The following is a 10,017-nucleotide window of genomic DNA, read 5'->3' on the forward strand; positions in this document are numbered from 1 at the left end:
TGGGTTTGTTGTGGGTCAGGCTGCGTTGAAGGCTGAATCGGGCAAAGTTGTTAAACACGAGAAAGCTTGTTTAGATAATCAACATGTCTTTCTACCATTTGCCTTTGATACATTTGGTTTTCTGGCTCCAGAGGCTGTGAAATTTTTAAGTAGGGTTCAGCGCGTCGTACACGGAACCTCTTCAGCTTCTAGGTCCTAAAGCTTCGTTTTTTAGCAGGATTGGCTTTGCTGTTCAAAAGGAGGTTGCAGCGCAACTTGTTGCCCGTTTGCCTGCCACTTTATTATAATCGTTTTATAGTAAATTATATAAAACTTCGATATTATTTTAAAACCACTTAAGATAACCCTTGTTTAGCTGCGTCATATAAAGAATGGAAACATGTTTCTTTTGTCCATGAATATGCATATGTTTTTTTATGTGGAGTCCGGATATTTAATAATTTAATTAACAATAAAAATAAATTCCAAATATATCAATAGCTAGAGAGTACGGTAGAATTTTGGTTTTATTTTGCAGCAAATATACTTTCTTTTGCACAGAAACAGAACAAACAGATCCACTTTCATAACCTCCAACTCATAGGTCACTATCATTATTATATTCGTTGCTTCTTTGTTTTTCTAATTACATTGGTAATAATTTTTTTATGTTAGCAAACGTTACTTTTATTGTGGATAACTTTGTCTTAACACCTTTTTGAATATAAACTTCATTTCATTCCCCGTTGATTAAAAACCGGTGGACTTCAGAAGCTAAACAGTGTCTAGTCCATCTTCGATCAATAGGTGTGCGGTAAACATGTTTGACTCGTTATTGAGTTACGGAATTCCCAATTGAAAGTGTCAAAAACCTTTTAAAATCCACGTTAATAAACATGGTTTTTATCTTAGCACCTTTCAACCATGCATGAAGTTTATTTATGATTAACGAACCATCAAATATGTTTCTTCCGGCTGTAAATACTGATAGTGTGTCACTGCTAATTACCTTGGAAATAGTCTTTTTAATATGATTAGCAAGTGCCTTTGCTAACAACTTGTAAATACATTCAAGAAGGCTAATCGAGTAGAATTTTGTAAAGTTTATAAGGTCATTGATTTTGGCAATTAAGAGTAATATTAATATTTTTGGTGATCAGTTATATAGTCATTGTGATTATTCATCTAATTATAAAATAGATCGTTGACTTAAATAAATCTTTCACAATGTACTCTAACCTAGCCGCATCTAACACCATGAATAAATCGGCTTTTATCTTTCTCACCTAAAAACCTTCTTATTGGTACACCCTAAACGAAAACTCGCTTATCTTCATCACCAAGATAAGAATGGGATGAAGTGATTTTTTCCTTTTAATAAAATATATAGAAGATTATAAAAAATAAGATGTGAATGCTTTAAGACAAGAGCACAAAGATATGGGTGCTTTTTCGGTAACGCGATAAAGAAAGGCAAAGGTTCTTCCCTTATAGAAGTGAGATCTACCAAGTACCAATATTCTATTTAATAATATATATTTTTGATTTTTTAAAAATAATTTAAGTATATTTATTTATTTTTTTTTAACGACAAATGTTACCACTACTCTTTATACCAATAAATCTAAATTTCTCTTTTCTTTCGGATTTGAACTTTCGACCTCTCATTTAAAAAGCATGTTCTTCTATCAAGCGGGCTAGTTTCTCACTAACACGTTATATACGGTGTCGGTGGTTAATTATAACTAAATAATTGTAACTTATATTTCAAAGAATAATGATTTAAAGTCAAATCTACCCCCACCTAATTCCATTTGCGTTCGAGTGTCGTGATGTTATCATATACGAACTTTTCAATATCTTAATACAATTGATCGAATAAATAATTCACACACTTAAAGTGAAGAAAACTTTTTAGGCCATTTTTTATTAAAAAAAAGAAATACAACATTAACGGCTAATTTATTTGTGGTGGGTTAATGGCTTTGACAATCACATACATAAAACACATACGTAAGAAAAGCTATTTTTGTTTAAACAATATATCAAACTAGTTTTTCTACTCGGCGCAACGCATAAGGGCAGCTGATAAAACCCGAGTGTTGATAAAACCTGAGCGTTACGACGATTAATCGACAAGAATTTGGTCATTAACTGCTGCGCTCATTACGATATAGACACCATTGGTAAAATTTTAGGGTTAAAACCCAAAAAAAATAATTTGTCAAATTAACATATATAAAAACATTAACATATAAGAAAACAAAATATTTTAGACGATGTTTATTTGGTTGGCAAACTTGGGCGGTGATAAAACTCAGGCGTTGTCGATCCCGAGCATTGAGGCGGTAACTTGACATGAATTCGGTCGGTTTTGATTATGTACCTTAGGGTACCGGAACTAAAAAACGAAAAATATATATATATATATATATAAAACATGAGCTGGACCAACGACCAATTTTATTTTATTTTGGGTGGGTGGGGGGTCGGTAGAGTTGTCGTACATGGACTTTAAATTCGGTTTGTTCCTTTTAGATTTGTGATGGTTCGGGAACTAAAACAAAAAAAATTATCGTTTGGTCGGTTTCCATTACGTTTATTATGGTAACCGAATTTCAAAATATAAAAAATTCACCGACTAGTACGGTGCCGCCAAGTGGTCCAATAGGCCACTTACGACACCAAACTTGTTAATTATATATAGTAAACGATCAACAAAATAATTTATATATCGGCGAGGGAAATTGGTGTTGTATTTATAATAGATGAAATAGATGAGAATCTTAGTTATAAGATAGTTAAATACTTAAATAAAACACGGAGTTAAAAAACCATCATTTAAGCTGTCTAACGTGTGTTCAAAGAAATGTCGGATGGAATATGCTAAAAAGGCCACTAGTGGCGGACATAGAAACCTTTTCACAGAGTCGAAATTTTTTGGAAATAGTTATCTATTGCTAAACATAAAAAAAAAGATGGTTCGATTTGGATTGGGTCGGGTCATGTAATAAAAAAATCCCAATAGGTGGTGGTGGCTGATGACAGCGATGGCAGGTGAAGGTGAAGGTGAGCTTGTGATGAGAGTGTGACGTAGGTAGCTGCCTTATCAAATTATAAATGTTTGTGTTAAGTCAACGTTCGTATAATCAAAAACTAACTAGGTTAGACCATGTTTAAAAAGGGCTCGGTAGAGGAAAATACTTTGCAAGCTGAAATTATAATTAATACTACCAAAAAGTCAAAATTATAGTTATTACTCATTTTACGATTGTTTTCATACCAAAAAGGAAAATACTTTGCAAGCTGAAATTATAATTAATACTTCAATTATTGGCACACTAATTTCCATAACATAAATATATATAAAAAAAAAAAGGTGCCGACGATTATTAAAATGACGATAACACCCTCGCGACCTCCAGTCCAAGGACCACCGTCATCCACGCTACAGGTCTTCCCTCCGGTAGGGCCCACCCACTTTCCAATTTAGAACTCATCGAAGACAGACCCATCAAAGCAATCTGTGTCCCTTCTGTTAAACATTAACATTCAACATTAAAACATTAGTATAACATTACATACGCGTTCAACTCTCTCTCTCTACTTTTATTATTAACTTTCTCTCTCTAGAATTTAACACCCACGCTGTCTGTCGTTGTCTTCTTCTCTTCTACATCTTCTTCTTCTATCACCACACACACACACACACACTCACACAGTAATTATAATTACACCTCACTCTATCTTCTTCTTCTTCTTCTTCTTCTTCTTCTTCTTCTTTTTGATGATTCAATGGACACCAAAGGACGACTTATTGCAGGCTCTCATAACCGTAACGAGTTTGTATTAATCAATGCTGATGAAGTCGGACGAGTAAGTCAACTAAACCAAACTAAACCCTAATTTTATTTATTTAATTTCTGTCGGTGCCGTTACTTTTTCATCTTCGATTTAGGTTTTGACTATTTCAGCACCCAATTTAGCAATTAATGTGATTCTTATTGATTAGGTTACATCTGTGAAAGAATTGAGTGGCCAGATTTGTCAGATTTGTGGCGACGAGATCGAAATTACGGTCGATGGCGAACCGTTCGTTGCGTGCAACGAGTGTGCGTTTCCTATTTGCAGGCCTTGTTATGAATACGAAAGACGAGAGGGGAATCAAGCGTGTCCTCAATGCAAGACCAGGTTTAAGCGGATTAAAGGTAGTGGAAGTTTTTTTCTTTTTTTTTTTTTTGTCGGTAATTTGATCGATTTTTGACTGATAAAATGTGTTGCAGGGAGTCCGCGAGTGGACGGTGATGAGGAGGAAGATGAATTTGATGATTTGGATAATGAGTCTGAGTTTAGGAATAATGATCCTCATAGTGTTGCTGAGGCTATGCTTTCTTTGCGCCTTAATGTTGGGTCGAATGCTTCGGGTTTCGCCACACCTTCTGAGGTCGATGGAGCTGCTTTGAACCCCGAGATTCCTCTGCTTACTTATGGTCAAGAGGTAATATTATTATTATTATTATTATTATCAGAAGTTTGTGATTGGTCTAATTATATCAAGTTGTTAAATTTAATTGATAGGATGAAGGGATTTCAGCAGACAAACATGCTTTAATCGTCCCACCGTTTATGAATTGTGCAAAGCGCGTGCATCCTATGCCGTTTTCTGACACTGCTTCATCAGTTTCTTGTAAGTTTTAGTTGTGTATTTTACTTTGGAGTCTTTATGATAATAATGCATGATTATTGGATAAAAAATGACTGTTGTTGTTGGTGGTGATGGTGTGGTGCAGTGCCGCCAAGGCCAATGGATCCTAAGAAAGACCTGGCTGTTTATGGTTATGGAACGGTTGCATGGAAGGATAGAATGGAAGAATGGCGGAGAAGACAGAACGATAAACTTCAAATGGTGAAACACCAAGGTGATGGTGGTGGGAATGGTGGTGATGTTGATGATCCCGACTTGCCAACGTAAGTAATTCTTGTTATCATTGTGATGATGAATACTAATTATTAGAAACAAATGATGTGACTCGCTTTCTTTGTGTGAAATATTCTCGTGTGTAGGATGGATGAGGGGAGACAACCGTTGTCAAGAAAGTTACCAATACCTTCAAGCAAGATAAGTCCATACCGAATGGTGATAATATTTCGTCTCGTGATTCTTGGACTCTTCTTTCATTATAGAATCCTTCATCCAGTCAATGATGCGTATGCTTTATGGTTGACTTCAATTATTTGTGAGATATGGTTCGCGGTATCATGGATCTTTGATCAATTCCCAAAACGGTTCCCAATTGAACGTGAAACATATCTTGACCGTTTGTCACTGAGGTATGAAAAAGACGGGAAGCCATCTGAGTTAGCTCCTGTGGATGTTTTTGTGAGTACGGTCGATCCGTTGAAAGAACCACCGTTAATCACTGCAAACACGGTGTTATCGATCTTAGCGGTTGATTATCCGGTGGATAAAGTTGCATGTTACGTCTCTGATGATGGTGCTGCCATGCTTACATTTGAAGCTTTGTCTGAGACGTCTGAGTTTGCGAGGAAGTGGGTTCCGTTCTGCAAGAAGTTCAGCATCGAGCCCCGTGCTCCCGAGTGGTACTTTGCTCAAAAGGTTGATTATCTTAAAGACAAAGTTCACCCTACGTTTGTTCGGGAACGCCGTGCTATGAAGGTAATTGAGTTGACTTTTATGGTCAATTGTTGAATCTTTTAGTTTTATGAAACCTGAAATTGGTATGATTTGTTACTCAGAGGGATTATGAAGAGTTTAAAATACGGATAAACGGGCTTGTTTCAATGGCCCAGAAGGTTCCAGAAGAAGGATGGACAATGCAAGATGGTACCCCGTGGCCCGGAAACAATGTCAGGGATCATCCTGGAATGATCCAGGTGTGTGTGCATGCATACAATTTCTCTTCTCTGTTTCCATCACCACTTTTAACACCTTTCTATGAATATTTTAATGTAGGTTTTCCTTGGGCAAAATGGTGTACGTGACTTGGAAGGAAACGAGTTACCACGTCTCGTTTATGTTTCTCGTGAAAAGAGGCCAGGATTTGATCACCACAAGAAAGCTGGTGCTATGAACGCTCTGGTATTACTTTATCTTCATTGATGTAATGTAATGTACAATTTATAATATCTTTGTCTTCATAGTTGGTTATAACCTGTGTTTTCTTTGTTTTTTCAAGATCTGAGTGTCGGCTGTGGTTTCAAACGCACCTTACCTGCTGAATGTTGATTGTGATCACTACATAAACAACAGCAAAGCATTGCGCGAATCCATGTGTTTCATGATGGACCCCACATCCGGGAAGAAAATCTGCTATGTGCAATTCCCTCAACGGTTTGATGGTATCGATCGTCACGATCGGTATTCCAATCGCAATGTCGTCTTCTTTGATGTATGTACATATAATTCAAATATTTATCTTTTTATGAATATTTTGTAACATACTTTTTGTTTTTGTTTCTGTTAAGATAAACATGAAAGGGCTGGATGGAATCCAAGGACCTATTTATGTAGGAACCGGGTGTGTCTTCAGGAGACAAGCATTGTACGGATACGATGCACCAACCAAGAAGAAGGCACCTGGCAGAACCTGCAACTGCTTTCCAAATTGGTGGTGTTGTTGTTTTGGATCAAGGAAGAAGAAGAGCAAAGGAAAAACCAAGGAGAAGACCAAAAAGAGTAAGAAGATGGATATTTTGTACATATAATTCAAATATTTATCTTTTTATGAATATTTTGTAACATACTTTTTGTTTTTGTTTCTGTTAAGATAAACATGAAAGGGCTGGATGGAATCCAAGGACCTATTTATGTAGGAACCGGGTGTGTCTTCAGGAGACAAGCATTGTACGGATACGATGCACCAACCAAGAAGAAGGCACCTGGCAGAACCTGCAACTGCTTTCCAAATTGGTGGTGTTGTTGTTTTGGATCAAGGAAGAAGAAGAGCAAAGGAAAAACCAAGGAGAAGACCAAAAAGAGTAAGAAGATGGAGGCTTCAACTCAGATATATGCACTCGAGAATATTGAAGAAGGAATCGAAGGTAATTATAACTTTCGGTGACTGTTATTGTTGTTATTCTGGTTCTACTTCTATTTCTTCTAACACAATTATTGTTATTATTATATTTGTGTCAGGAATTGATAGTGAGAAAACATCATTAATGCCTCAGATAAAGTTTGAGAAGAAATTTGGTCAATCTCCTGTGTTTATTGCATCGACACTCGTTGAAGAAGGTGGTGTTCCACCCGGAGCAACCTCAGCATCGCTACTAAAGGAAGCCATTCATGTCATAAGTTGTGGTTATGAAGATAAAACCGAATGGGGGAAAGAGGTAAATATAACACTAAAATATAAACTAAAAAACTTAAAATTACTATTCATCTTTTGCTTCTTAAAGTCGTATGGCTAATGATGCAAGCTGGTCCCCACTCACACATACCATCATTTTCTTATCATTTTTTTTATTCACATGACTTTATTTTATACATGTAATTATCTAAATGATATTACATTCTTTTAGAACTTAGAAGTATTGGAAGAATTTGAGTTTGTTTCTTGGCTTCTTGCAACTAATTCGGGTTTTCTGTTTACTTTTTTAACATAAGGTTTTGAATATAAAAAAAACGTGGTTTTTTAACATCATTTTTTCCAACGGTTAATGTCTTTTTAGCGTCATTTTTTTAACACTTGACTTTTTTATGGTTTTGATGCGCCTTTATTTTCTGATTTTATTTGTAAACAGTTTACCTTTTTTAACAGGTTTGCTTTGTTTTTGTTTTTTTATATGATTTTTTAAGTGTTTACTAACTATTTTGCTGCAACGCATGGATTTGCATAAAAGGTTTTATTATTTTGTAATAGATAACTTATTATTTCTGCATATTACATTTGCTGAAAGCTTATATTTAAACAAATAGGTTGGATGGATTTATGGTTCGGTTACTGAAGATATCTTAACGGGGTTCAAAATGCACTGCCATGGTTGGCGATCGGTGTATTGCATGCCAAAGCTAGCAGCATTCAAGGGTTCGGCTCCTATCAATCTTTCTGACCGTCTTCACCAAGTTCTCCGGTGGGCCCTGGGTTCGGTTGAGATCTTATTCAGCAAACATTGCCCAATTTGGTACGGGTACGGGTGCGGTTTGAAGCCATTGGAGCGGTTCTCTTACATAAATTCAGTCGTGTATCCTTTAACTTCCATTCCTCTAGTCGCTTATTGTACCCTCCCCGCAGTCTGTCTTCTCACCGGAAAGTTCATCGTCCCTGAGGTAAATTATTATTAATATTATGGAGCTCACTATAAAAATAAAAAATGATTATACATAACAATACATGATGTTTGTGCATGCAGATAAGCAATTATGCAAGCATTCTTTTCATGCTGATGTTTTTATCAATTGCGGTTACTAGTGTCCTCGAGATCCAATGGGGACGCGTTGCAATCGACGATTTCTGGAGAAACGAGCAATTCTGGGTGATCGGTGGTGTGTCGGCTCATCTATTTGCATTATTTCAAGGTCTTCTAAAAGTGTTGGTTGGTGTGAACACTAACTTCACCGTGACATCAAAGGGTGGAGACGATGGTGAATACGCAGAGCTGTATCTGTTCAAATGGACGACTCTGTTGCTCCCGCCATTAACCCTGTTGATCTTTAACATAATCGGTGTGGTGGTTGGGATATCGGATGCAATCAGCAACGGGTACGAGTCATGGGGCCCACTGTTCGGGAGGTTGTTCTTTGCAATATGGGTGATTCTTCATTTGTATCCTTTCTTGAAAGGTATGATGGGGAAACAGAGCAATGTGCCTACTATTCTTATCGTGTGGGCGATTCTTCTAGCGTCCATCTTGTCACTTGTGTGGGTGCGGATTAACCCGTTTCTGGACCGGGGTGGGATCGTGTTGGAGGTGTGCGGGTTGGACTGTGACTGATCAGTCAATATATAGATGTAGTAGTATATAAAATATATAGCAAGGAGATGTGAAAAACGAATGTGTAGATACAAGGACGGACTTGTGATATTTGTTTTTTTTTTTTTGAAGTTTTTTTTTTGTATTTGATTCATTTAGATTTTTTGTGGAGTCTGTGTAATCGAGTCTCATGCCGTGGAAACTTTACTTGTTCTCTTATACATATATACTAGTTTTTATCCCCCGTATTACGAGGTTGTTTTATATTGTTTGTTCTAGTATTTATTTATATTTTAATTTATATTTTTTTTATTGTATGAAAGTTAATAATATATTTATGGTTTGATAATAAATTGTTCCACAAATAAATGAGATGTTATAACCCGGTTTAAAAGCTATATGGTTTTGATGAGACCCAAAACCCGTTTATTTCTTTTACTATGAAATTGGGTTTTTAATTATAAATAATATTTATGAAAGTTAATAATATACTTATGGTTTGATGAGACCCGAGACCCGTTTATTTTTTTTACTATCAAATTGGTTTTTTAATTTAAATAATATATATCTTTTTTAAAATAAATAAGATATTATTTTTTATTATATCCTATTTTATAGGATTTTTACATAAATAATTTGGTGAGAATAATTTTTAATTTAATGAGATGTTATAACCCGTTTAAGGAGTATCTGGGTTTGGTAAGACCCATACCCATGAATTCGGGTCAAATGCATGAGAAACCTCCATTTAAAAATCAAACAAATCTGGTGACTCCAAAAAAAGGAGGAGCGACCACATCGCGACATGTAGGATTTTTATGTTTTCGTTTATATATATTATTATAAATAATTTATTATTAAATTATCATCCTCTGTTTCAGTAAAAGGATGGGTAATTTACTTTTTGATTAAATATGTATTCTTAAGTTCTTATTTATGTAATTTCCAAGAAATTTGGGTCATCATTTGTGTAACACGATTCAAGCATTTGTGGAGCACGAATTTAAGCATTTGCAGATGCAACCATGACACGATTCAAACATTTATACAATCAATCAGCAATCATTAATGTATGTGTCTCAACTCTCAAATCAGCAATCATTA

At 35.6% G+C, this 10,017-nt stretch overlaps 1 pseudogene across 1 annotated transcript; it reads left to right on the top strand.

Moving 5' to 3' along the window:
- Positions 1–3,558: 3,558 nt before the first annotated feature.
- LOC143547457 (cellulose synthase A catalytic subunit 6 [UDP-forming]-like) lies at positions 3,559–9,116 on the top strand (annotated as a pseudogene). Its single transcript, XR_013137772.1, has 14 exons — positions 3,559–3,725; positions 3,756–3,855; positions 3,992–4,187; positions 4,263–4,477; positions 4,558–4,666; positions 4,770–4,947; positions 5,044–5,656; positions 5,737–5,874; positions 5,954–6,079; positions 6,177–6,389; positions 6,768–7,041; positions 7,136–7,332; positions 7,919–8,269; positions 8,353–9,116. The product of XR_013137772.1 is annotated as a cellulose synthase A catalytic subunit 6 [UDP-forming]-like (transcript).
- The last annotated feature ends 901 nt before the right edge of the window (positions 9,117–10,017 follow it).

The sequence above is a fragment of the Bidens hawaiensis genome, unplaced genomic scaffold (genome assembly GCF_021521415.1).
Source record: "Bidens hawaiensis isolate Kalapana, Puna unplaced genomic scaffold, B.hawaiensis_p1.1 tig00014720_1, whole genome shotgun sequence".
NCBI classification, from domain to species: domain Eukaryota; kingdom Viridiplantae; phylum Streptophyta; class Magnoliopsida; order Asterales; family Asteraceae; genus Bidens; species Bidens hawaiensis.